The 23,344-nt window shown below is 33.6% G+C and overlaps 1 protein-coding gene across 12 annotated transcripts in view; it reads left to right on the top strand.

The window, feature by feature from the left end:
• LOC122408384 (calcium/calmodulin-dependent 3',5'-cyclic nucleotide phosphodiesterase 1-like) overlaps nt 1-23,344 on the top strand; it is an 885,001-nt gene that overhangs the window by 546,821 nt on the left and 314,836 nt on the right. The gene's annotated exons all lie outside the window — the stretch shown is intronic.

Here is a 23,344-nt window from a genome sequence, read left to right as displayed (position 1 = left end):
CGAAATCTGGCTAGGTGACGTCAGAAACTTCAAACTGCTGTAGCCATTGAACGATTGGTTCTAGGCCAATGACTCTAACGACTTTTTTTGTAGGGAATTCAATTTTCTACAAAAATACGTTAGTAGAATATATGTGCAATTTTTTTTACAGATGATATGGAACAATGTTCATCGAAGTTTTTTTTTCACATGTTATTCTTATGGAAAATTGAAGTATGCGGTGGGCCGGCCGAAATAATTTTATTTTGAGCTGTCCTTTTGGCTAGCTTCATCGTTTGGCATAATAAGAAGAAAAATGCTTGCGGAGCCCGAAAAAAAAATATCGATTTTTTTCGACACACCCTATTATTGATACTTAGCGATGTATTGTTCCCGTAGTACAGGGTCCACTCCACATATCCTAAAAATCTCCGAGTTTTCGTTGTACGGGACATTGGTTAGATTCAGCAATGTTTCGAGCCCGTGGTCTGGGGTTGACATCCTAACCTGTCTTGCGTTTTTGAACATTGGCGCCATTCGGCGATGTTTGAGGCCCATGGTCAAGTGCAAACTTTCCATATTTCATTATTTTGGGTTTGCTTACAAGGAAAGGTTTCCTGCTGACGTCCTTCGATTTTGATGAAATTTAAATATGTTATTCTACATCAAAATCTAAACGACACGTATTTTTTTTTTATCGGCGGAAAAACGTTTCTAGGGGTTGAAATCACCCTTTAAAGTTGAGACCTTCGAGGGGTACTTTTCAGGTTTCACCTATTTTCAGCTAAGATAATAGAATGCACCCAAATGGATAATTATCTTAATGACAAACGATGAAAAATGCAACCGGTTTCATATCGGAGGGTTGCATATGAAAAAAGTTATAGGGGTTGAAATTCACGAAATCGTTATAACAAAAAAGTACTGCACCTATCTCGATGAATTTAATGAGATCATGCCCATCACACGAGCGTTGAACAACTGAATTTTTTGTCATGATAAGGGATTGGTGCTATTATATTCTCTCAAAATTTATAGATTTAAAAATTAACATAACTAATCAATTAGTCCGTTGTAATTATCAATTATATAAAAAAATATCATTATTAGTAAAAATTTGACTAGTTAACTTTTTGATTTGGCAACTTTGTTGTTGGTGGAGAGATATATCTACCTTGCCAACGGTAAACTAATGGCTTATCACTCACATATGACTTGATACACATAACCAACAATTTATTTGAATTTGAGGTTACGTCATTATTTGTGATTACAAATATTTTTGTTATCACAATATTTGTATAAATATGAACAAAAAACATTTTCACACACCTAATTTAAATTAGTCACAACTAATTTAAACACGATATACGTCGATATACATATATATAAACAGCTGATAGAGCGGTGTTGCCGATATCGTACCGAACCTAGTGTTCAACGACTCATCGTGAGCAATAACCGTAGTTAATTTATGATTTCATTCTTAAAGTTTCGGTGACCTGATATTTTTATAACGCCATTAACAAGATAAATGTTCAACGAATACGTATATGATTTAATTTTTTTTTCCAGCATTTACGATCCCTTAAATTTCATTGAAAAATCACGATCCATTTACTGCCACTACGATGTCCAATTTTTATTACTTCTTTTCTTGCTTAAATCTTCGGTAACCTCCCCTCAATTTTTTTTACCGTCATTTTCGAACATTTTTCTATGCTGTGTAAAAAAATCAGATTTTTCTCCAGATTATTAAATATTGGCCATGATCTGATTAAATGCATTTTGAAGAGGGCAAAAAAATAGTAAATATGTGTTTTTGCCTTTTTCTCGCAAATCAATTTGAGGGGGTAAACTACCCCTATATATGTTTACATCAAATCTTAATAAAATGGCAATAATTTTTTTTTCCTTATTTCTTCTACTCATGATACGTTTTTCCTTCACATTTTCAATATTTACATTTTCAATGATGGATAGATTTTTCTCGAAATTACATTTTCATAACTGGTGAAAGTTATAGAACCTAAAGTAAGCGTCCAATCCTTATGGTTTGTTTTTCATTTAAAGGTAATCTGACTCTTCTCGTTATACTTAAAAGATTCTATACAAAATTTATTTAAACAATGAATTTTACCTAATTGAGCAAGAAAAATGCGAGGAAATCAAATTTTTCGGTTGCAAATTCTATCACTTAATCATTTCGGTTTTTGTAACTTATATTTATATCTATTCCTTATATTTTTCATAAAAATTCGGTAAATATTGACACATTTCCATAGTTATCATCAAGTCCACCTCCCCCCCCTTTACTTGACGGTGTTATTTAAGAGTCACCTCTGTTCAGTCTGTGACTCGCTCCCAAAATTAGAATTGAAATACGACGCAGAAGCAGTGATAAAACTCCGATCGCGGAATATACAGTCGGTTATTTTTATTTTACACGAAAGAAGTATCTTACAATTCGGAACTATTTAAAACAAGTATTAATCAAAATGCAGATAAATCCTTTGAACGTTATTAGAATGCTTCTCGGAACTTTTGAAGTTATGCGTTTACCGGATTCGCTAGTGAATAGCGATGAAATACAGTTGAAAGAAAACTTGGAAAATATTTTGTTGACTGCAATGAACGAATACAGTGGTTTCGAAATAGTAGAAGAAAATTCTTTGGATTTTGAAGAACCGTTCAAGGATTGGGAAGTGGAAATTGTTGAAGATGCACTCGTGATGACGAAGACTTATCTTACGAGTACAAATTAAGGGCCGTTCAGTATTGGCGCAGCGGGAAGAAAAGAAATTTAAGTTTGAGCAGTGTTAAACAAAAATTCAAGAGAGTGCAATCTATACGACAGTTGCAGCGGTGGGCACACAATTTGAACAAGGAGGGGACGTACAAAGAAAAATTAGCACGAATTTGTAGTTACACTTTGGAAAATTTCAAAGCTGCTGTGGATGCTGGTTTAATAGTGCACGATTCCGAATTGAAAAAACGGGCCTTACATGCTCAAAAAGAAATAGAGCATTCTGATTGTCGTTTCAAAGCATCTCCTAACAAGGAAAGATACTTTTAGTGTCCGCCTCCGAATTTGATAATTTTTTTCTATGTTATAGTCCATCCAAAAATAAGAGACACGTATTTTTTTTTATCGGCCGAAAATTATTTTTAAGGGGTGAAATCAACCCCCAAAGTTGGGCATGTTTTGAGTCTGGTAGATTGTTCCATATAGAAGCACTCAACCGGTGGAAACGAAACCAAGTGCCAAATGTTCGACATGTCAAATAACCAAGATGACATGTCCAACTTCTTATGCACCCTTATGGCAAAGGGGTGAACCACCCCCGAATATTCAGAATTTTTTCGTATAACAAAAACTTACAATCCGATTTTAATAAAACAAACGCCATTTTGCAGAGCAAACAAAATACAATCGACGTGTTTTTGGGTTTTCCTCAGATCAAAAAAATTGAGAGGGTAAAACACCCTTAAAATGTCAAATTTTGTTTTGAGCACTGACCCCTTCCAATTTTAGTATTCTTTTCATAGAATGTAGCTTATCAAAAAATAAGAAACACTTATTTTTTTTTATTGGCCGAAAGTTATTTTTAAGGGGTGAAATCAACCCCTAAAGTGGGGCATGTTTTGCATCTGGTAGAGTGTTTTATATACAAGCACTCAACCGATCGAAACGAAACCCATTGCAAAATGTTCTGCATGTCAAATAACCTATATGACATGTCCAACTTCTTATGCACCCTTGCAGCAAAGGGGTGAACCACCCGCGAATATTCAGAAATTTTTCGTATAACAAAACTTACAATCCGATTTTAATAAAACAAACGCCATTTTGCAAAGCAAAAAAAATAAAATGGACATGTTTTTTGGTTTTTCTCGGATCAACAAAATTAAGGGGGTAAACCAGTCATCAAATCTTGAATTTCACTTTGCGCATCGAAATGTTTGCATTCAATCCATTGTAACGTAACGCCCTTGCCGACCTGGCCTGAACGACGCCACGCGGCGGTTCGAGCTACCTTAATTTTAAAAGGAGCAGGTATGAAAGAAACGTGAGAACGCGGAATTTCGATTTTGACAAATTTAACAATTTGGATTTATTCAACTTTTATCGATTTCACAGGATCATTGATTTTTTGATTTATTATTTTGATTGCGTTCGACAATTGAGGAAATTTTGATTGCGCTCGCCGTTTTCGAATTGATCCAATTTTTAATTTTCACGTTTTTCGCTCGCTTTTATAAATAGTAGTTTCTATAATTCAAAAATGTTTCGATTTTATACAATAAAAGAAATTATTATAGGTTTGACGCAATATAACCTCAAATTCGCACCGCGGCCTTTTTAATTATTTAAAATTGACAAGATTTACAAACTCTACAGAAATCTCGGGTTTCTTTGACTCGGACTCGATTAATTTCAATTTTCAATTTAAAAAGAAAAATTAAAAAATTTACAAATTAATTTACAAACAAAATCATCCCTGATTCTAGCAACGCTAAAGAACAAAAAAAATGTAGGTTAGGTTTAGGATGCGGACCCCAGACTACGGGATCGATACGTCGCCGAGTCTCACCAATATCCTGAGCATCCGCGAGGTTAGGTAATTGATTGCCCACGGACCACGGGACGAGAACGTCGCCGAACCCCTCCAATGTCCCGTGCAACAACAATTCGGAAAATTTTGATAGGTTAGGTGTGGATCCCGGACTACGGGATCGATACGTCGCCGAGTCTCACCGTTATCCCAGGCATCCAAGGAAAATAGGATAGGTTTTATAGGTTAGGGTTGCTAGTATCAGTGAAAATAGTTGAGGTCAGCCTTTTTGTTCCGAGTCAAAATTTTGAGGAAGGACTGCCTGCCGAATAAGTCGCGCAACGTTTCTTATACCCGTGTCCCCACCATGAAATTATCAAACGCCGAATTTTCGGTTTTCGGATCGGTTCTACGCATCTTTTCGTAATGGGATTCGCGATTGGCTCGTTGCCATGATTCGCGCTCTACTGTTGGTCGAGCGGACTAACGTACGATGCGCGGTCTACCGCTTTTTATGATTTTCTGCTTTGTGTGATTTATAACAACAAAAACTTCCATTTCATTTGTTATTATTTATTTTCTTCTTTAATTTGGCATTGTTACTTCATTTAATACGATTTGAATAATTATATTCGCTAAAAGTCACGTACGCGTCCTATAGCCCATTAACGCTCTGCTCGCGCATGCGTCGCAGTTGATTTTTACATTTTTCATTTGTGATTAGATCTTATATTATCAATATGACTCATGATCATTTTTCTTCAATTCATTATAATTTTCCGCTTCATTTGAGCCTAGTTACAATATTTTACGAAATCGCGTTGAGTTTTAATTAACAAAACAAAAAAATATAATAGTTCGAGTTTTTAATACGCGGCGCCGCTAGTGTCGCGCTCCGCCGCTTGTATCGGGCCTTTGTATTGCCCTACGGTAGGCCGCCGCTGACCAACAGTGACGCGTCTCACCGGTCGTTGTACGCGCTCGGTCAAAACATCGCGCCGCGTCGTGCCGCGTCGCGATGTTTTTCGAGGTTAGGTTCGGGTTCGAGTGTTTCGTCACACCATATGGTTCCATTATCATTGCGTATCGACTTATATGTTAAATAATATTTATTTCACATGTTTATTGGCTGACATCATAATCGTATAGAGAATCGAATATTTTGACATGCTTTACGTGAGAAGTGTTAGTTTTCGTTCTATTTATATAAGTTTCTATTTTGAACGATTTACGAAAACAAAATAAAACTCAAATATCGAGAGTCACATCGACAAATCCTCGCCCAGAATGCAAATACAGCTGACTCAAGCCTTGCCATATTTTTATTCATATCAAGAACCGCTATAGCGGCTCGTAGCCAAGTATTTTTAAAAAAGCCAGCTCGCTAAGACTAATGCTTGAGAGATATCCGAAAAACAAAAAAAAATCTGTTTATGTGATGATGTCAGATGAAGAAATTCAAGATTTTAGGACTGGTTTACCTCCTTAATTTTTTTGATACGAGAAAAACCAAAAAACATGTCCATGTTATTTTTTTTGCTCTGCAAAATGACATTTATTTTATTAAAATCGGATTGGAAGTTTTTGTTATACGAAAAAATTCTGAATATTCGCGGGTGGTTCACCCCTTTGCCGCAAGGGTGCATAAGAAGTTGGACATGTCATAAAGGTTATTTGACATGCAGAACATTTTGCAATGGGTTTCGTTTCGATCAGTTGAGTGCTTGTATATAAAACACTCTACCAGATGCAAAACATGCCCCACTTTAGGGGTTGATTTCACCCCTTAAAAATAACTTTCGACCAATAAAAGAAAATACGTGTTTCTTATTTTTTGATAAGGTACATTCTATGAAAAAAAATACTAAAATTAGAAGGGATCAGTGCTCAAAACAAAATTTGACATTTTAAGGGTGTTTTACCCTCTCAATTTTTTTGATCTGAGGAAAACCCAAAAACACGTCGATTTTATTGTTTTTTGCTCTGCAAAATGGTGTTTGTTTTATTAAAATCGGATTGTAAGTTTTTGTTATACGAAAAAATTCTGAATATTCGGGGGTGGTTCACCCTTTTGCCGTAAAGGTACATAAGAAGTTGGACATGTCATATGAGTTATTTGACATGTGGAACATTTGGCAATTGGTTTCATTTCGATCGGTTGAGTGCTTCTAAAAAATTATCAAATTCGGAGGCATACATTAAAATACCTTTCCCTGTAAGTGGATAAAATCATTTAAAGCGGCTCATCGTATCGTATCGAGAAAAATTAATAAGTTCATTACATCCGAAACAATTGAAGATGGAGAAATCTTGGAACAACAAATTCAAAAATTTGTCTTTGACGTACAGCAAAATATTGAAACATATAAATTGTCAAATACATTCAACGCATATCAGAGTGGCTTCCAGCTAGAAATGCTTTCCGGAAGAACTTTAGCATTCGAAGGAGAAAAGCAAGTACAATGTGTTGTACAATCAGTCTCATCTACAACCCACAGTTACACGATTCAGCCGACTATATCAGCTGAGGGCAAACTGCTATCTCCTCTATTTTTGGTTTTAAAAGAACCAACCGACAAGATTGGTCCAATAGTGGAAAAAACGCTTTTCAGACCAGATAATGTGTACATAGAAGTATCCAAGTTTGGGAAGCTTACTTCAGGTATAAATTATACCCACTGTTTATGTATAGATATTTTTCGAATGAAAAAAAATACGTTTTTCTAGTTTCAGATCATTTCAAAATTTGGTTGCAGCATGTGTTTTTCCCGAAAATTGGTTCAAAATCTTTATTACTGATTGATTCTTGAACTGGACACTGTCCCCAAGCTGTACTTGGTATGAAACCTTCAAATAGAGATGTCAATGTAATGATTATACCTAAAGGAACTACCGGAAAAATCCTCGATGTTTTTGGATTCCGAATATGGAAAAATTTTGTTAGACATTTTTCTGATACTTGTCTATTGATCAATTATAATATAGATTTGCATTTGAGAAATAATATCATAAAACGAAAAATTGAGAAGTTCAAAAAAATTCAACAATAAAAAACAATTGATTGTGAATTCTGACTTCATATGATATAAATAGATTCATCAACTTTATCTTTCATTTTCGTTTCATTTTGACAAGAGCGATTCGAAGGAAAATTATTTTCTCGGAAATTACTGTTCCTTAATATTAACACATGCATTAACTTGGTTTTTGATTTGTTTTCGAATGAGCAATTTGAATAAAAAGTGATGGGCCGGACAAGTACGTTTAAGACGCATTTGAACATAATTTGTACCGATCCAACCGAAGTTGAATGTTGTGAATAATACCAGGGGATCCTAAAAGTCGGAGGGGAATCGATTATTTAAAGTGTGTACCTTGTTGAAGTAACGAATGACTTTCATGTGAATTTTTAATGATTTCATTTCCATTAATTTTTTAGTAATTTTGATAAAACGTTATGAGCCCGACAAGGATACTCAACGCTCATTTGTCGCCGGAGATTATATTTCGAATAACTGATAAATACTTGACCTCGAATTGATATAATACATTTTAGTACTGCACGTAACTTCCGTTATGACTTTTTTTTCATTAACTTTTTTCTTGAAAATAATTATCATGAATTTCATTAAAGTTTCCAATTTATTCGATAAATATTCCAAATTATCAATAAAAACTTGGCCTCCAATTGATATCATACATTTTTATACTACATGTAACTTGGATAGTATATTTTTCAATGTCTTCAATATTTATGAATTTTTTTGAAATTTTTTTATTTTTCTTTACAGAATTTTTTCGATTGTTTTTTATTTTTGTTGAATTTTTTTGAACTTTTCAATTTTTCGTTTATTACTTTTATAGATTTTTTTTCCTGGTTCTAAATCTTTTTTCTATGTCATCCAGAAAAAAGAGACCATCAATGCACTTGTCCCAACCTTTTTTTCCCTAGGGGAAGTTTATGGTTCGATATCTTGCCTTTTTTCTCAAAAGTTCCTCATTTATGTTATGACGGTTATAGGATTTTAGTATAAATTTCTATGAATTATTTGCTTAGTACATTTTTATAGATTCCATTCTCATACGAACATTTTTTATGGGATAATCTTTTTCATGAAATTATCAGCAAATAAGGGACCATCAATGTACTTTTCCCAATCTTATTTTCCCTAGGTATGATGTTCGGCTTATAAAGTTGGTTTCCACCATAAAAGACCAATTTTTCGTAAAAATTGTAGTGAAAATATTTCGTCACAAGTCTGCCCTTGAACTTTGGCGATTTTTTCCTTATACTCTAATGTGTTATGCCTATTAGGAACTCAACAGCATGGAGGAATCCGGGATGAGGCCCGCGAAATGAATTTCGGTTTATAATGTTGGTTTCCACGTAAAAGACCAATTTTTCTTCAAAATTGTACTGAAAATATTTCGGCACTGGTTTGGTCTTGGACTTTGGTGATTCTTCTCCTTGTCTTCTAATATGTTTTGTCTATTGGGAATCCAAGAGCATTGGATTCCCAATATGCGTGTTGTGGGCCATAATATGATTTTCGGCTTATAACGTTGGTTTCCACGAAATAAGATCTATTTTTCGTTAAAATTGTACTGGAAATATTTCGTCACAGGTCTGTCTTTGGACTTTAACGATTTTTTTCCTTATACTCTAATATGTTTCATCTATTTAGAACCCAAGAGCATGGAGAAAAGTGTGTTGCGGGCCGAGATATGATTTTCGACCTATAACGTTGGTTTCCACGAATAACAACAAATTTCTCGTCAACGTTGTACAGAAAATATTCCGTCACAGGTCTGTCCGTGGACTTGGGCTATTTTTTTTTCTTCTACTCTAATATGCTATGCTTATTGGGAACCCAAGAGAATGGTAGAAAGCGGGTTGGGGGCCGAGATATGATTTTCGGCTTATAATGTTGGTTTCCACAAAAAAGGACCTATTTTTCGTCAAAATTGTACTGCAAATATTTCGGCACTGGTTTTTTCTTCCACGTTGGTGATTTTCCCCCTTATCTTCTCATATGTTTTGTGTAATAGGAACCCAAAAGAGTGAAGAAATGCGTCTCGTGGGCTGTAATATGATTTTCGGCTCATAACGTTGGTTTCCGCGACAAAAGATCTATTTTTCGTCAAAATTGTACCGGAAATATTTCGTCACCAGTCTGTCCTTGGCCTTTGGAAATTTTTTCCAAGTCTTTGAACGAAGAAAGAACTGACGTAAAGATTTCCTTAATAGAACAGATTTTATTTATCCCTTTTCTTCAAAATTCAAATGAAAGAACACGAAAAATCCAACAGATTTGCCCACATCTTATCCAAAATGTGCCCCCAATGAAATATATTTCCAAAGTTTGCAAGTGGCCGCTGAAGTCCAATTATCCACAGTTTGATAGTTGCTGAAAAAAAGTACCCGAAAACTTCTAACATTTATTATGCCAGAACTCAAAGTAGTAAAAAAACTAAGCGAACTTAATTCAACGGAGCAACAGAATTCAAAGACGTTTAAGGTACCTGCATTGGTTTTGGAGGAAAACCATTTCAGGACAATTCAGAAATGAATTTAGAAATTCGAAAACTCAGAATAGAGTAGAAAAAGGAAAATTGAAGTATTAAGGAAAGCGGCAGACTTTTGTGATAAATTTTCTAGATTACATGATACGGTTGGAGTAAATGATTTGAATGATTGGCACACATGCTGCAACACAGAAATATCAAAGTTTGGAAGTATTCGCTGTATATCAGTCATATAAACTTCAATACTATTTGAAAAGGAAGACTTAAAAGCTTGCCGAACCAAGTTCCATTATATATTATCATAATCAAAGATAAGGGGTGATCCGTCGCATATATATTTATCCACAAAAATTTCAGAGTTCGCAGGTATCTGCTGCGGTTCAATGTATCTCCGCAATGAGCTTCAAAGACAGCAATTTCAAATCAATCCATAAATGAGCAACTGAAGACTTTTATAATCAATTTTTTAATTAGAATAACTACACACTATACCAAGACCAGATTTTTTTTTGAAAATCTGATTTATAAAATGTGCAATTCAAGATCATGGTTAGAAACCTCTCCAATCATGTTACCACAATCATCATGAAGGAGTAGAAAATCATAGGACACATATTAGGAAACGAATTAATATTATGAATCGATCCGCTGCAAACTGATGGGGTGAAAACAAGGATCGGAGAGGGCAGAGCCAAACTGAATATCAAGCAAAATATGGGGTTGTTTAAAAATAATGACAACACAAGATATAAATTAGAAAACATTTATTCAATTAAAGTTACTAATATCATTCTAACAGTTGCGTGTATTTTAGTTCTATTTATTCGTATATATAACCTTGACATATAACCACGCCACTGACGATATATTCGCACTGGACAATATTTCTCGTACTCTGGTTTAATTGAAGGGGGGAGAGTACGATTTCCGAGGCGCCAAGATTTGACGATTGATTCTTTATATTTCGACCATTCTAAAACGAATTACAAGAATAAAATTTTTGCGTATTCGGCTTCCTTAAGGAGTTATGACCATTTGAAGTTGAAAAAAAGTGTTTTTTTGGCTATTGATGATAAATTTCTAACGCACGCGAATACGGGAGGGTATTAATATCTTGCGTTGAAATGATTTTTCGAAGTATAAAATAGTATTTTTAATAGTGTTTCAATGCCGTATTAAAACATTGCGCCTTGATTTTCAAAATGTGTCCGCTAAATTGCAGACTATTAGCGTGACCCGGAAAACACCACGTGGAGGTTGTCTTGTTGTGTTGTTGTGTTGTGTTGTTTATCATCTCCTGTTTCAATTTACGTTCATTTGTTTATTTGGCAATATAAGCGAACATTGTTACAAAATATAACTTCAATTCATTGGGGAAAGTACGATTGCGGATGCGCCAAGATTTAACGATTGATTCCGCACACACATCGGAAGTGCTTCAAACCCACCCAACGATTCCGCGCACACATCGCAGGTGCTTCAAACCCGCTCAACGATTCCGCACACACATCGAAGGTGCTTCAAACCTACCCAACGATTCCGCACACACATCATAGGTGTTCCAAGCCCGCCCAACTATTCCGTACACACACCGAAGGTGCTTTAAACCCACCCAACGATTCCGCACACACATCAAAGATGTGTCGAATGGAGAAATGAATTTCAACATTTTTATAAATTAAAAAAAAAAACGCGCCTTAACGTTACAAACCCTATTGAGTGATGTTCCGGACCCACCCAAAAATCAAAAAACAGTATTTCTAACGAGTTTTCGACAAATTTTCAAATGATTGTGATTTGATGAATTGTGATTTGACGAATTGTGATTCGACGAATTGTTTTCGACGATTTTTCCCCAAATCACCGTTCCACCCCCTTAAATTTTTTTATTTTTTTTAATCTTGATTTTCATTTTACTGCAAAATAGTATCATTTCCGATAAAAAAAAGGGCGCTACATGATCCAAATTAGGGAGCATACACATCATAATGATACTTCAACTTTCAACCCCCCGTTTCACCCCCTTAAAGGCAAAATTTCGATTTTTTTTACTCTTGAAAAACATCTTATTTTGTGCTAATTATGAAGACTGCATGGTCAAAACTTGGCGCCTCGGAAATCGTACTCTTGCCGAAAGATTATCTCAGTTGACACTTATTTCCAATCGAACGAAATAATGAAATTTTGAAAAGTTTCGTTGACATATGCATCGCGCATTTTTTTATATTTTTTATTTTCACACACAGATCACAGTCTACATTTACGCGGCCGCTTTTATACCGGTTTAGTATTCCACAAGTTTTAACAAAATATATATCAATATGCACTTCGTTAGATGACGTGAAAATTATTTTTATTTTCCCGCACGCACTTCATAACATCATAACCCCAAATGTCAACATGACGTGAAACTTCAGCTGGTGACTTTCGAGTACTTTCGAGCTCTCGAGCTCCTTAGCTTTCCGCCAAACTTCCTTGCTCTTTTTCTTGAATGTCATTGGCCCAAAAATTCTCTCACTCTTCATTGGTTGCAACAAAATTTCTCTCACCAGGGATTGGTGATCATGGGGGCCAAGAGGCCTATGTTTGTAGCGGTTGGAGTACGCGTATACACATACGTAAAATCCTGAATGTGTTAGTAATTTTTGCATAAACTTAAGCCCGTGCAAAGTTTTTTCTCAGAAATTACGACACCGAGCATGCTGATTTTGGACTCATTCGACAGAGAACTTCTTAATTAGCTAAAAGTTCAATTTTCAAAGCCGTACATAACTCATGAGCTTTGCAATTAAAGAAAGTCACATGCCAATTTTACCCCCACCACCGCGAATCGTTTTATTCAGAGAAAATATAGTCTCGGCGAGAGCCTCAGGCCAGCAGACGACAGGGCTGTCAATGTACTTGTCCCGAGACTCTACCGAGTCTCTTGATAATAGTCCAGTCATTATATACATTTGGAAATGCAAATGAACCGAGAAGGCTAAATTTTTGATATGACGTGGGGGGGGGGGGGGGGGGGCTTAGAAAAGCTTAAGTTCAAATTGTCGACCAAGATTTCCTATGTGCATTTTGCGCCACCTTAAAAAAAGGGTTAAAATCAGTTTTTTTACAATAACTCGGTTTTCCGTTGAGATACGAGAATTTTGAATTCATATTTTTTTGTTGCTTTTTTTGTGCTCTACAATTAAGGTCCTATACATTTTTCACCTATTGTTTATATTTATTGAGACATCGATCGAAGAAGTCAGAAATTTCGGTAATGAAATTTGTTTTTTGCTATTTTCTCTTTTCTCGCGATAGATATCGAAAAATTGTCTATTATAAAACTTGTAGAGCGTGTTCAGACCTACAATTTCTTTTTTTTAATTTTTTCCTCCGACCAAAATATGGATTTGCCGGTTCCCGACCGGCCGTTTAGGAACATGGCCGTGTTTAATTCAGCCAAATTCGATGCATTCAGAAATTCGGACAGATCATTAAGGTCGTCCATTACGAGAGAAAAAGAATGAATTGCCCTATCGGGCAGTTCCTGAGGGCTGCCGCGATATAACAAAACAGAATGAACGGATGTCGCTTCTGGAAAAAAAAAAAATAATTTCAGAAAAATCACTTACCCGCGGTTTACGATCTTATTCCAGTCGCAAAATTCAACTTACCCATTTTCGAAAGATTGATTTTTTATGGTTCAAAAGATTGTGGTGCAAAATCGACATAGTTCAAAATCGGCAAAATTAGTGAAGTTGGCGTATAAAGTTCTCTGTAAGAAAAAAATAAATGTTAATGAAAAGTCTTATATATTACTACCATGGAGAATGGACTGTCCGTGGGGGTCCAAAGAACACGATGGGCCTAAACAGTCTGTAATTCAATTTTAAAGCATAAAACGGATCCGGAGATCTGACAAGAAACTACATGCCAATTAAAGCTTAACCAACGGAGAACGAGATATTCGTACGAGTCTCGACAAGCCTTGGGCTAGTAGACAACATAGCTGTCAATGTATTTGTGACGAAACTCTTGGTATCAGGTGGAAAAGCGCGTTGCTGGAACTACCCGTGAGTTCAACGACAAGTGTGCAAAATTATGCTCCGTCTGCACCGTAACTCGAATTTAATATATACCATATACAATATTGAAAATGCTTTGGAATTATTCAGAAATTATTATCATTGAAAGGAAACGTAAAACATCTGTAACGTTTAATGATTCGAGTTCTATGTACCAGAATGGCACCTTCTCCAATACTAAGCAATTAGCCGATAAGTATTAGACTGGGCCAAAAAAATTGAACAATTTTTTTTCTTGACGGTACTCTGAAAATATTGTTCATGACGATAAAAAAAAAGTTTCCAGAAAGTTTAAGCTTTTAATAATAATATTAAGAGGTGCATCATTGCAGTTATTGATTTTTCAATAGTTGCCGCGTTTTTTGCATAAAATTCGGACTTAGTCAATTTTAAAAAATTTTTTCATCTCTTACCCTTGTAGGAAATTGAATTCCCCACATAAAAGCTCTCTTAGTAAACTTTCGTAAGATGAGCCCATTCCTTGTAATCGAGCCTTAAACATTGGTATATTTTTTCAATTTTTTACTTTGTATTCGGGATTTCCAAAATGACCTTAAATATCAATATTTTTTCAAGACCATGGATTTTTCTTAAGGGAAATTTAGTGCTCTACAAAAAAGGTCTCTTCACATTTTTCGATAAACTCACTCCTTTCAAAGCTATTTGATGTTAAAGTTAATTTTTAAAGTATTTAACCGTTTATTTTGCGTCAAACATAATTGTCTCCACTTGTATCATAAATTTATAACTCAAATATTACAAATATTTTTTTTCTGGCATGCCACCAAAGTTTTTTTTCAAAAAATCAAAATTTATTAGGGTATTACTTCAAAACCATAAACTTCCCCTAGGAAAAAAAAGGTTGGGACAAGTACATTGATGGTCCCTCGTTTGCTGATAATTCCATCCATGAAAAAAACTTTGAAACAAAATTTTTATAAAAAATGGGCAAAAAAATTATTTTATAAAAAAAATACAGAACAATTCGAAAAAAAATTCACAAATCTTGAAAAAGCATTATCTTTAAAAAAAACTAAACTGTATCTATTTTTTACAGTGTTAAAAGAATCAAATAACAAGTAAAAAATAAAAACCGAAAAATCGCGCTTGAAATCATTTTGGAAACCGATGCCTCATTCTTCTTATTTGATTCGAAGGGCTAAATCAATTTAAAAAAATTCCATCTAATTTACGTACAGCATTAAAAACTATTATATCAATTCGAGGCCAAGTATTTTCTAATAAATTGAAAAAAGTTACCATTTGAGTTACGTGCAGCACTAAAATTTATGATATCAATCGAAGGACAAGTAATTTATGAGTAACTCCAAATTTCAACATTATGGAACTTTTTTAAGAAGCTTTTAAATCCAAAAAAATCACATGCAAGCTAGTCATTTCTTACTCTATGGTGGCAGAGACAATCGATTTTTTTCTGACTTTCAGGAGCTACTGATATTATTCACAATATTCGACGTCGATTGGATCGATAGAAATTATGTTTAAATATGAGTTAAAAGTACTTGTCCGGCCCATCACTTTCCATTAAACTTATTATATTTAAATAAAAATCAAGGCTTTTCAGAATTGTTGGAGCACAAATATTCATGCAGAGGGAATTTAGAGAGTTATCTTCAAGTAATTTTCTCTTAATTGCACTAATTTCATAAGAATGGAAACAAATTGTCCTGTAATATACAAAAGATGTTATTGTGCATCGACAAATAAAAAACATTTTGCACATTTTATATGTTGAAGCTTCCAAAATAACTCCCCAGTTTGTATTGCTATGACGGCAGTTTTTACTTGTCACTTCTTCCAGCGAACGAATTTCATTCGGCATAACTAACCTAAATCGCATTTCAATAAATTCTTAACCGGATTCTCCCGTACAGTTTCGTTTTTTTATGATTGATTTTTATTTGATTTAAATGAAAAGTGATGGGCCGGACAAGTACTTTTAACTCATATTTAAACATAATTTCTATCGATCCAATCGACGTCGAATATTGTGAATAATCTCAGTAGCTCCTGAAAGTCTGAAAAAAATCGATTGTCTCTGCCACCATAGAGTAAGAAATGACTAGCTTGCATGTGATTTTTTTGGATTTAAAAGCTTCTTAAAAAAGTTCCATAATGTTGAAATTTGGAGTTACTCATAAATTACTTGTCCTTCGATTGATATCATAAATTTTAGTGCTGCACGTAACTCAAATGGTAACTTTTTTCAATTTATTAGAAAATACTTGGCCTCGAATTGATATAATAGTTTTTAATGCTGTACGTAAATTAGATGGAATTTTTTTAAATTGATTTAGCCCTTCGAATCAAATAAGAAGAATGAGGCATCGGTTTCCAAAATGATTTCAAGGGCGATTTTTCGGTTTATTATTTTTTACTTGTTATTTGATTCTTTTGACACTTTAAAAAATAGATGCAGATTATTTTTTTTTTAATATAACGTTTTTTCAAGATTTGTAAAATTTTTTTCGAATTGTTCTGTATTTTTTTTTGTGAAATAATTTTTTTTACAATTAAAAAAAAAAAATTTTTCCAAGTTTTTTTATGGATGTAAAAGTGTATACGTATGCAAATAAATGAATTGAGATAAATGAATCAATTTTTTTTTACTATTAGAATAATTTAAATATAATAAAAATTGATTTTGTTGATAAACAATTTTTTGATTGAAGTAATACCCTAATAAATTTTGATTTTTTGAAAAAAACTTTAGTGGCATGCCAGAAAAAAAATATTTGTAATATTTGAGTTATAAATTTATGATACAAGTGGAGACAATTATGTTTGACGCAAAATAAACGGTTAAATACTTTAAAAATTAACTTTAACATCAAATAACTTTGAAAGGAGTGAGTTTATCGAAAAATGTGAAGAGACCTTTTTTGTAGAGCACTAAATTTCCCTTAAGAATAATCCATGGTCTTGAAAAAATATTGATATTTAAGGTCATTTTGGAAATCCCGAATACAAAGTAAAAAATTGAAAAAATATACCAATGTTTAAGGCTCGATTACAAGGAATGGGCTCGTCTTACGAAAGTTTACTAAGAGAGCTTTTTTGTGGGGAATTTAATTTCCTACAAGGATAAGAGATGAAAAAATTTTTTAAAATTGACTAAGTCCGAATTTTATGCAAAAAACACGGCAACTATTGAAAAATCAATAACTGCAATGATGCACCTCTTAATATTATTATTAAAAGCTTAAACTTTCTGGAAACTTTTTTTTTATCGTCATGAACAATATTTTCAGAGTACCGTCAAGAAAAAAAATTGTTCAATTTTTTTGGCCCAGTCTAATAAGTATAATAAGGAGAACAAAAATATACCTTAAGATCAAAACAGACGTGAAATAAAAATTTTTCGCCACCTCGCGGCGTTCATTTGAAACGCTTACGGCTATGCCGTGTACGGGGCGTTGGTGCTCGGTTCGAGGAGAGGCATCGACATTAGGGTACTCCAAAAAAAAAAAAGTTTTTTCCTATCATCTCAAAAGTTTCTAGGAGTAATAACAAAAATTCTCCTGCAAGGGCAGCTCCATATTTTGATTCTACGAGATGCTCAACGGCTGTTCGTTTTTCCATATAAATAACACGTGAAAAAATTTTTTTTCCGTTTTCTTCAAATAAAACCATTAAAAATTTTTTTCTAAAAATTTCAATGAACATATTTTTGTAGGAAATTGAATTCTCTACAAGAAAGCTCTGGTGTGATTTTGTCATAGATCTAATAGGTAAAAAGTTATCAGAGTTTGAATACGAGCAACCAAGTTAAATATAATCATATATAATTTAAGAGCGTATTTTTTATTCCACTGGATCTTATTGTATTATTTATATTGTTTTTATACTGCGCCTCAATTCTAGCTCGTATCACAAGGGGAATTGTTTTTGGATAGAAAAAAAAAAAAAATTTCAACTACTTTTGAAATTTATTTTTTTATGTACTCTCAGTCGATAATAACATTTGCTCCCCGTTTTTCAGCAAACGACACAGAGCGACACTGTGTTGTACAGTGTCGTACTGTGTCGCACTGTGTCGCATTGTGCAACACAGTGTCGCTCTGTGTTGCTTGCTGGAAAGCTCCCGCTATGTCTTTTTATGCCATCTGGTAGTGGTTTCCCAAAGTAAAAGTTACAATCATAGCAATGGCGAATTAAACTTGACAAAGAATTATTTGAGCGATAAATTTAATTACATGTACATATATTTGTTTGCGAAGCATCAGTAAAATGAAGAAAGGATTCAAAAATCAGTATATATCTTTAATAGGTTTCCAAAACAGTGTATTGAATAGTCGTAAATTGCCATCCCAAAGACAAGTACTATGTGTTTTCTTTTATAATTTGAACTTTCTCCAAAAAACTGTTCGTGAAAGTGCCCGCAGTGTATTAAATGGAGTGACTGAAATTTGGAACCGTACAAAAATTCCAGTAATCAAACCATGTAATGTTATTTCCAAAATTGAAAAACTTCATAAAGAATGGATTGCATTGAGAAAAAATAAATCAAGAAAGATGACTACCCAAAAGTTTAAAGAAGAACGATTTTCTTTGGAACTGGATAAAATTTTCGATGTAGCTCTGAAAAAATCTTTTGATTCGTTATCGGAAGCGCAAAAAGAATTCTTATCGAATCAACGTAATAAGGATCGCTCAAGACCTGTTCTAGAACATTCAAATTCAGAAACAGCTATTGGAGAAGGTGTTTATTAACCTCAAAATTTATTTATTTAATTCATCGCCTTCTGATTTTATTTTGAATGATTTTTTTATTTTTTTAAGTGCTCACTAGAAGTTTTTCAAACCTATCTACATCAACAGAAAATTGGAGCAAATCATTTTCTTGTTCTGAAGGGCTTAAACGTGAAATCTCAAATTTTGACGATGAATTGCCAGCTCGTCTTAGACAAAAAAAAGAAATATTATGGACCCAAAATTAGTCGCTACTCTCAATCGGACAAAAACTAGCGATAGAATGGCAACTTATCTCATCAACTCTATTGCTGAAGGTTTGAACGTCAATGGGCAAAACATAAATTCGAGTATGAGTTCTGTAAGACGACATCGCATGAAGCAACGACCAACAATCATCAACGATTTGAAAAAGCAGCTCAATTTTCCCTCAAGTGCAGTGTTGCATTGGGATGGCAAATTGCTTGAAGATTGTGAAAGCTCTAAAAAAGTTGATAGGTTGCCTGTATTGTTATCAGGACCCGATTTTGAACAGCTTCTAGGTGTTCCAAAACTAGAATCTGGAAACAGTGAAAGCCAAGCAAATGCAATTATTGAACTATTAAATCAGTGGAATGTTAAAGACAATATTAAGGCTCTATGTTTTGATACTGCTAGCATTAATACTGGTAAAAAAATTTTACTCCTTACAATCTATAGTTATTCATACATTCATTAACTTAAAATAATAATTTTTGAAGGATTAAGCAACGGAACGTGCTCACGTCTTAACAGACATTTAAATAGAAATTTGCTTCATTTGGCTTGTCGACATCACGTCTACGAATTGGTACTTAAAAGTGTCATAGAAACGTGTTGACCTGTTACAAATGGCCCTAACGTAGCAATATTCAGTCGCTTTAAAAACAATTGGGAAACATTTGATAACGTGATATTTGAGACTGGAATTGAGGATTCTCATGTAGAAACGATGACCAAAGATGCCAAAGAAGATTTATTACAACTCATTTCAACTCAAAAAAACGTAATATACTTATTATTCGGTTTGTTATTATATGAAACGTTACTGGTTTCTTTTCATTTTCAGCTCACATTAATGATTACACTCTTGTAACTAATTGAATGGTATTACTTTTAAACAACCTGGAGCTATGCACCATGCAAGATGGCTTTCGAAAGCTATTTATTGCCTCAAAATCTTCATGTTCAAAAAACAATTTAAAACATCGGACAGAGAAGTATCACAACTTCGTGATATATGTTTGTTTATCGTTATGATTTACATAAAAGCGTGGTTTCAATGTCCAAATGCCATTAAAGCTCCTAATCAAGATTTACAATTCTTGAAAGACTTGATCAGGTACAAAAACATCAATCCAAAAATTTCGAACGCAGCTGTCACAACATTTTCTAGACACGGATGGTATTTGTCAGAAGAGCTCGCTTTTCTGTCTTTTTTTGATGATTCGATATCTCAAGAAATTAAACTAAAAATGATTCGATCGATAAAACAAAAAGATAGTGTATGTGATGCAAAACGAATTGTGATAAAAAAATCAGACCATGATATTCTTTGTTCTAAAGATATCAGTGAATTTATCACAAAAAAATCTATGGCTTTATTCGATGCATTGGGTTTCCAGTGTACATTTCTAGACATAGATCCGGTACTCTGGCAAAAATATGCAAACTACAAATATTGTTTAAGATTATTAAAAGATCTTAAAGTAGTTAATGACATCGCGGAACGTGGGGTTGCTCTCATCGAACGATACAACCAATTTGGGACCAAAAATGAAGAACAGAAACAATATCTGTTACAAATCGTTTTTGATCGTAGAAAGAGATACCCCGATTGTACCAAACGAATGATTTGTCATTAAAAAAATTGTGTTAATGAAACAGATGTCATTGTTGCCAAATAATTGTCATCGTTAAACGTTATGAATCGTTTCCAATTCCATGACTTTCTCAATAAAAAATTACATAAATATATATGTTTCTTTTTTAACCACTGAGTAAATATTCTCAGTATAAAGGCAATATAAATAATACAAAAAGGTCCAGCGGAAAAAAAATACGTTCTTACATTATATGCGATTAGATTTAACTTGGTTGCTCGTATTCAATCTCTGATAACTTTTTACCTATTAGATTTATGAAAAAATCACATCAAAGCTTTCTTGTAGAGAATTGAATTTTCTACAAAAATATGTACATTGTAATTTTTAGAAAAAATTTTTTAATGGTTTTATTTGAAGAAAACGGAAAAAAAAATTTTTCACGTGTTATTTATATGGAAAAACAAAAAGCGGTTGAGCGTCTCGTAGAATCCAAATATGGAGCTGCCCTTGCAAGAGAATTTTTTTTATAACTCCTAGAAACTTTTGAGATGATAGGACCTGAAAAAAAAAAATAAAATGTTTTTTTTGAAGCACCCTAATCGACATGTATGTTGATAGCAGCCGGAATAGCGTTTGTTTATGTTCCAAAAAGCGTTTTGTTCCACAGTAATGTATAACCTTATTTCAAAATACGAATGAACTCGTTCTTCAATACTATATACATTAGGGTGGCCCTTAATATGGGTGAAAAAAAAAATTGATCGCGCCGCCCCCCAAAACGGTTTCAAATGATAAAAAAAAAATCTACGCAAAGCCGTAGCTATGTCCGGTAAGAGGAAGACGTGCCTGTAAGCATGAACTTGGATTTAAATATCAACTTTTCTGCATGATTTAGTAATTTTTAAAAATGTTGTATTTCAGTGAAAAATGGTCGTATAGAGGTCTAAAAAAATGCATTTTGAAGCTTCAGGTTTCTATTTTCAAGATCTTATGACGAAAAAAATGCAGAGCTACATGTTGTGCGCAATTTTGAGAAAAAGTGCGAGAAAAAAACAGCAAATTTTTATGCTTTTTTATCAATTCCATAAGCGTAGATTTATTTTTTTCAACTAAGGCATGGTATGGACCGGATAGCTGGTTTATTAGGCTTCAATTTTCTTTTTTTAAAACTTCGGTAGGACAATTTTTTGCTGAGATGTTGAACTTTGAATTAAGAAGAACTCTTTTGTCTTTGATCGACGATATCTCAGCAACCAATGGTCGCACAGGAAATTCAAGGGCAGTTCTGAAAACTGGAATGAATGTCCTACAAGATTCCGTTGCGATCTTGAAGATGAAATTTTCCTTTCATCCTTGTCGTGAATTTAAAAAATAGGAAAAAATGTATTTTATGGTTTTTCAGAAAGTCAATAGCCAAATTTCAAATAATCATGAAATGACTGATGTTGAGTATGCCATTGACAGCTGAATATACCCCCAAGAACCCTGCCGAAGTTACATTTCGATCTAACCAATCGTTTCTTCGTTGCAACCGATCAAACATTAATCAAATTTGAGGGTCACGTTTTTTACGTTAAACGAGTCATGATCATGACAAAAATGAAAAATGAAAAATTTCCAAGTTTTTTCTACATTTTTCCCGTAAATAAGGTTGAAATATACAAAAAAAAAATTCCGAAAGTTTTTGATGAAAATTGATTGTTTTTCTTAAGGCTTCCAACATTGAGAGCTTCTGAAAAACCATAAATTACCTTTTTTTTCCTATTTTTTTAAATTCATGACAAGGATGGAATAAAAAATGGATCTTCAAGATTGCAACGGAACCTTGTAGGACATCATTCCAATTTTCAGAACTGCCCTTGAATTTCCTGTGCGACCATTGGTTGCTGAGATATCGTCGATCAAAGACAAAAGAGTTCTTCTTAATTCAAAGTTCAACATCTCAGCAAAAAATGGTCCTACCGAAGTTTTAAAAAAAGAAAATTGAAGCCTAATAAACCAGCTATCCGGTCCATACCATGGCTTAGTTGAAAAAAATAAATCTACGCTTATGGAATTGATAAAAAAGCATAAAAATTTGCTGTTTTTTTCTCGCACTTTTCCTCAAAATTGCGCACAACATGTAGCTCTGCATTTTTTTCGTCATAAAATCTTGAAATTAGAAACTTGAAGCTTCAAAATGCGTTTTTTTAGACCTCGATGTGACCATTTTTCACTGAAATACAACATTTTTAAAAATTACTAAATCATGCAGAAAAATTGATATTTAAATCCAAGCTACGGCTTTGCGTAGATTTTTTTTTATCATTTGGAACCGTTTTAGGAGGCGGCGCGATCAATTTTTTTTTTTACCCATATTAAGGGCCACCCTCATATACATATGGTCTCGTTCTCAACACTATATACATATAGTGTTCGTAACACTATATAGATATAGTGGTAAGAACGAGTTCATTCGTATTTTGAGATAAAGTTTTACATTATTGGGGAACAAAACGCTTTATGAGAGGACGCATTTATTTATTTATTGTTAATTATTATTACTAACGAATACAAATAACATCTGAATTTTTTAATTGAATATTATTCTAATGAACTTTTATTTTTATGCTACAGGATTTAAAGAATGTAATATGTACCATATACAATATTGAGAATG

This window comes from Venturia canescens, chromosome 3 (genome assembly GCF_019457755.1).
Source record: "Venturia canescens isolate UGA chromosome 3, ASM1945775v1, whole genome shotgun sequence".
NCBI lineage: Eukaryota > Metazoa > Arthropoda > Insecta > Hymenoptera > Ichneumonidae > Venturia > Venturia canescens.
Note: the sequence above shows the minus strand (reverse complement) of the source record. Positions and strands in the feature narration are given on the sequence as shown.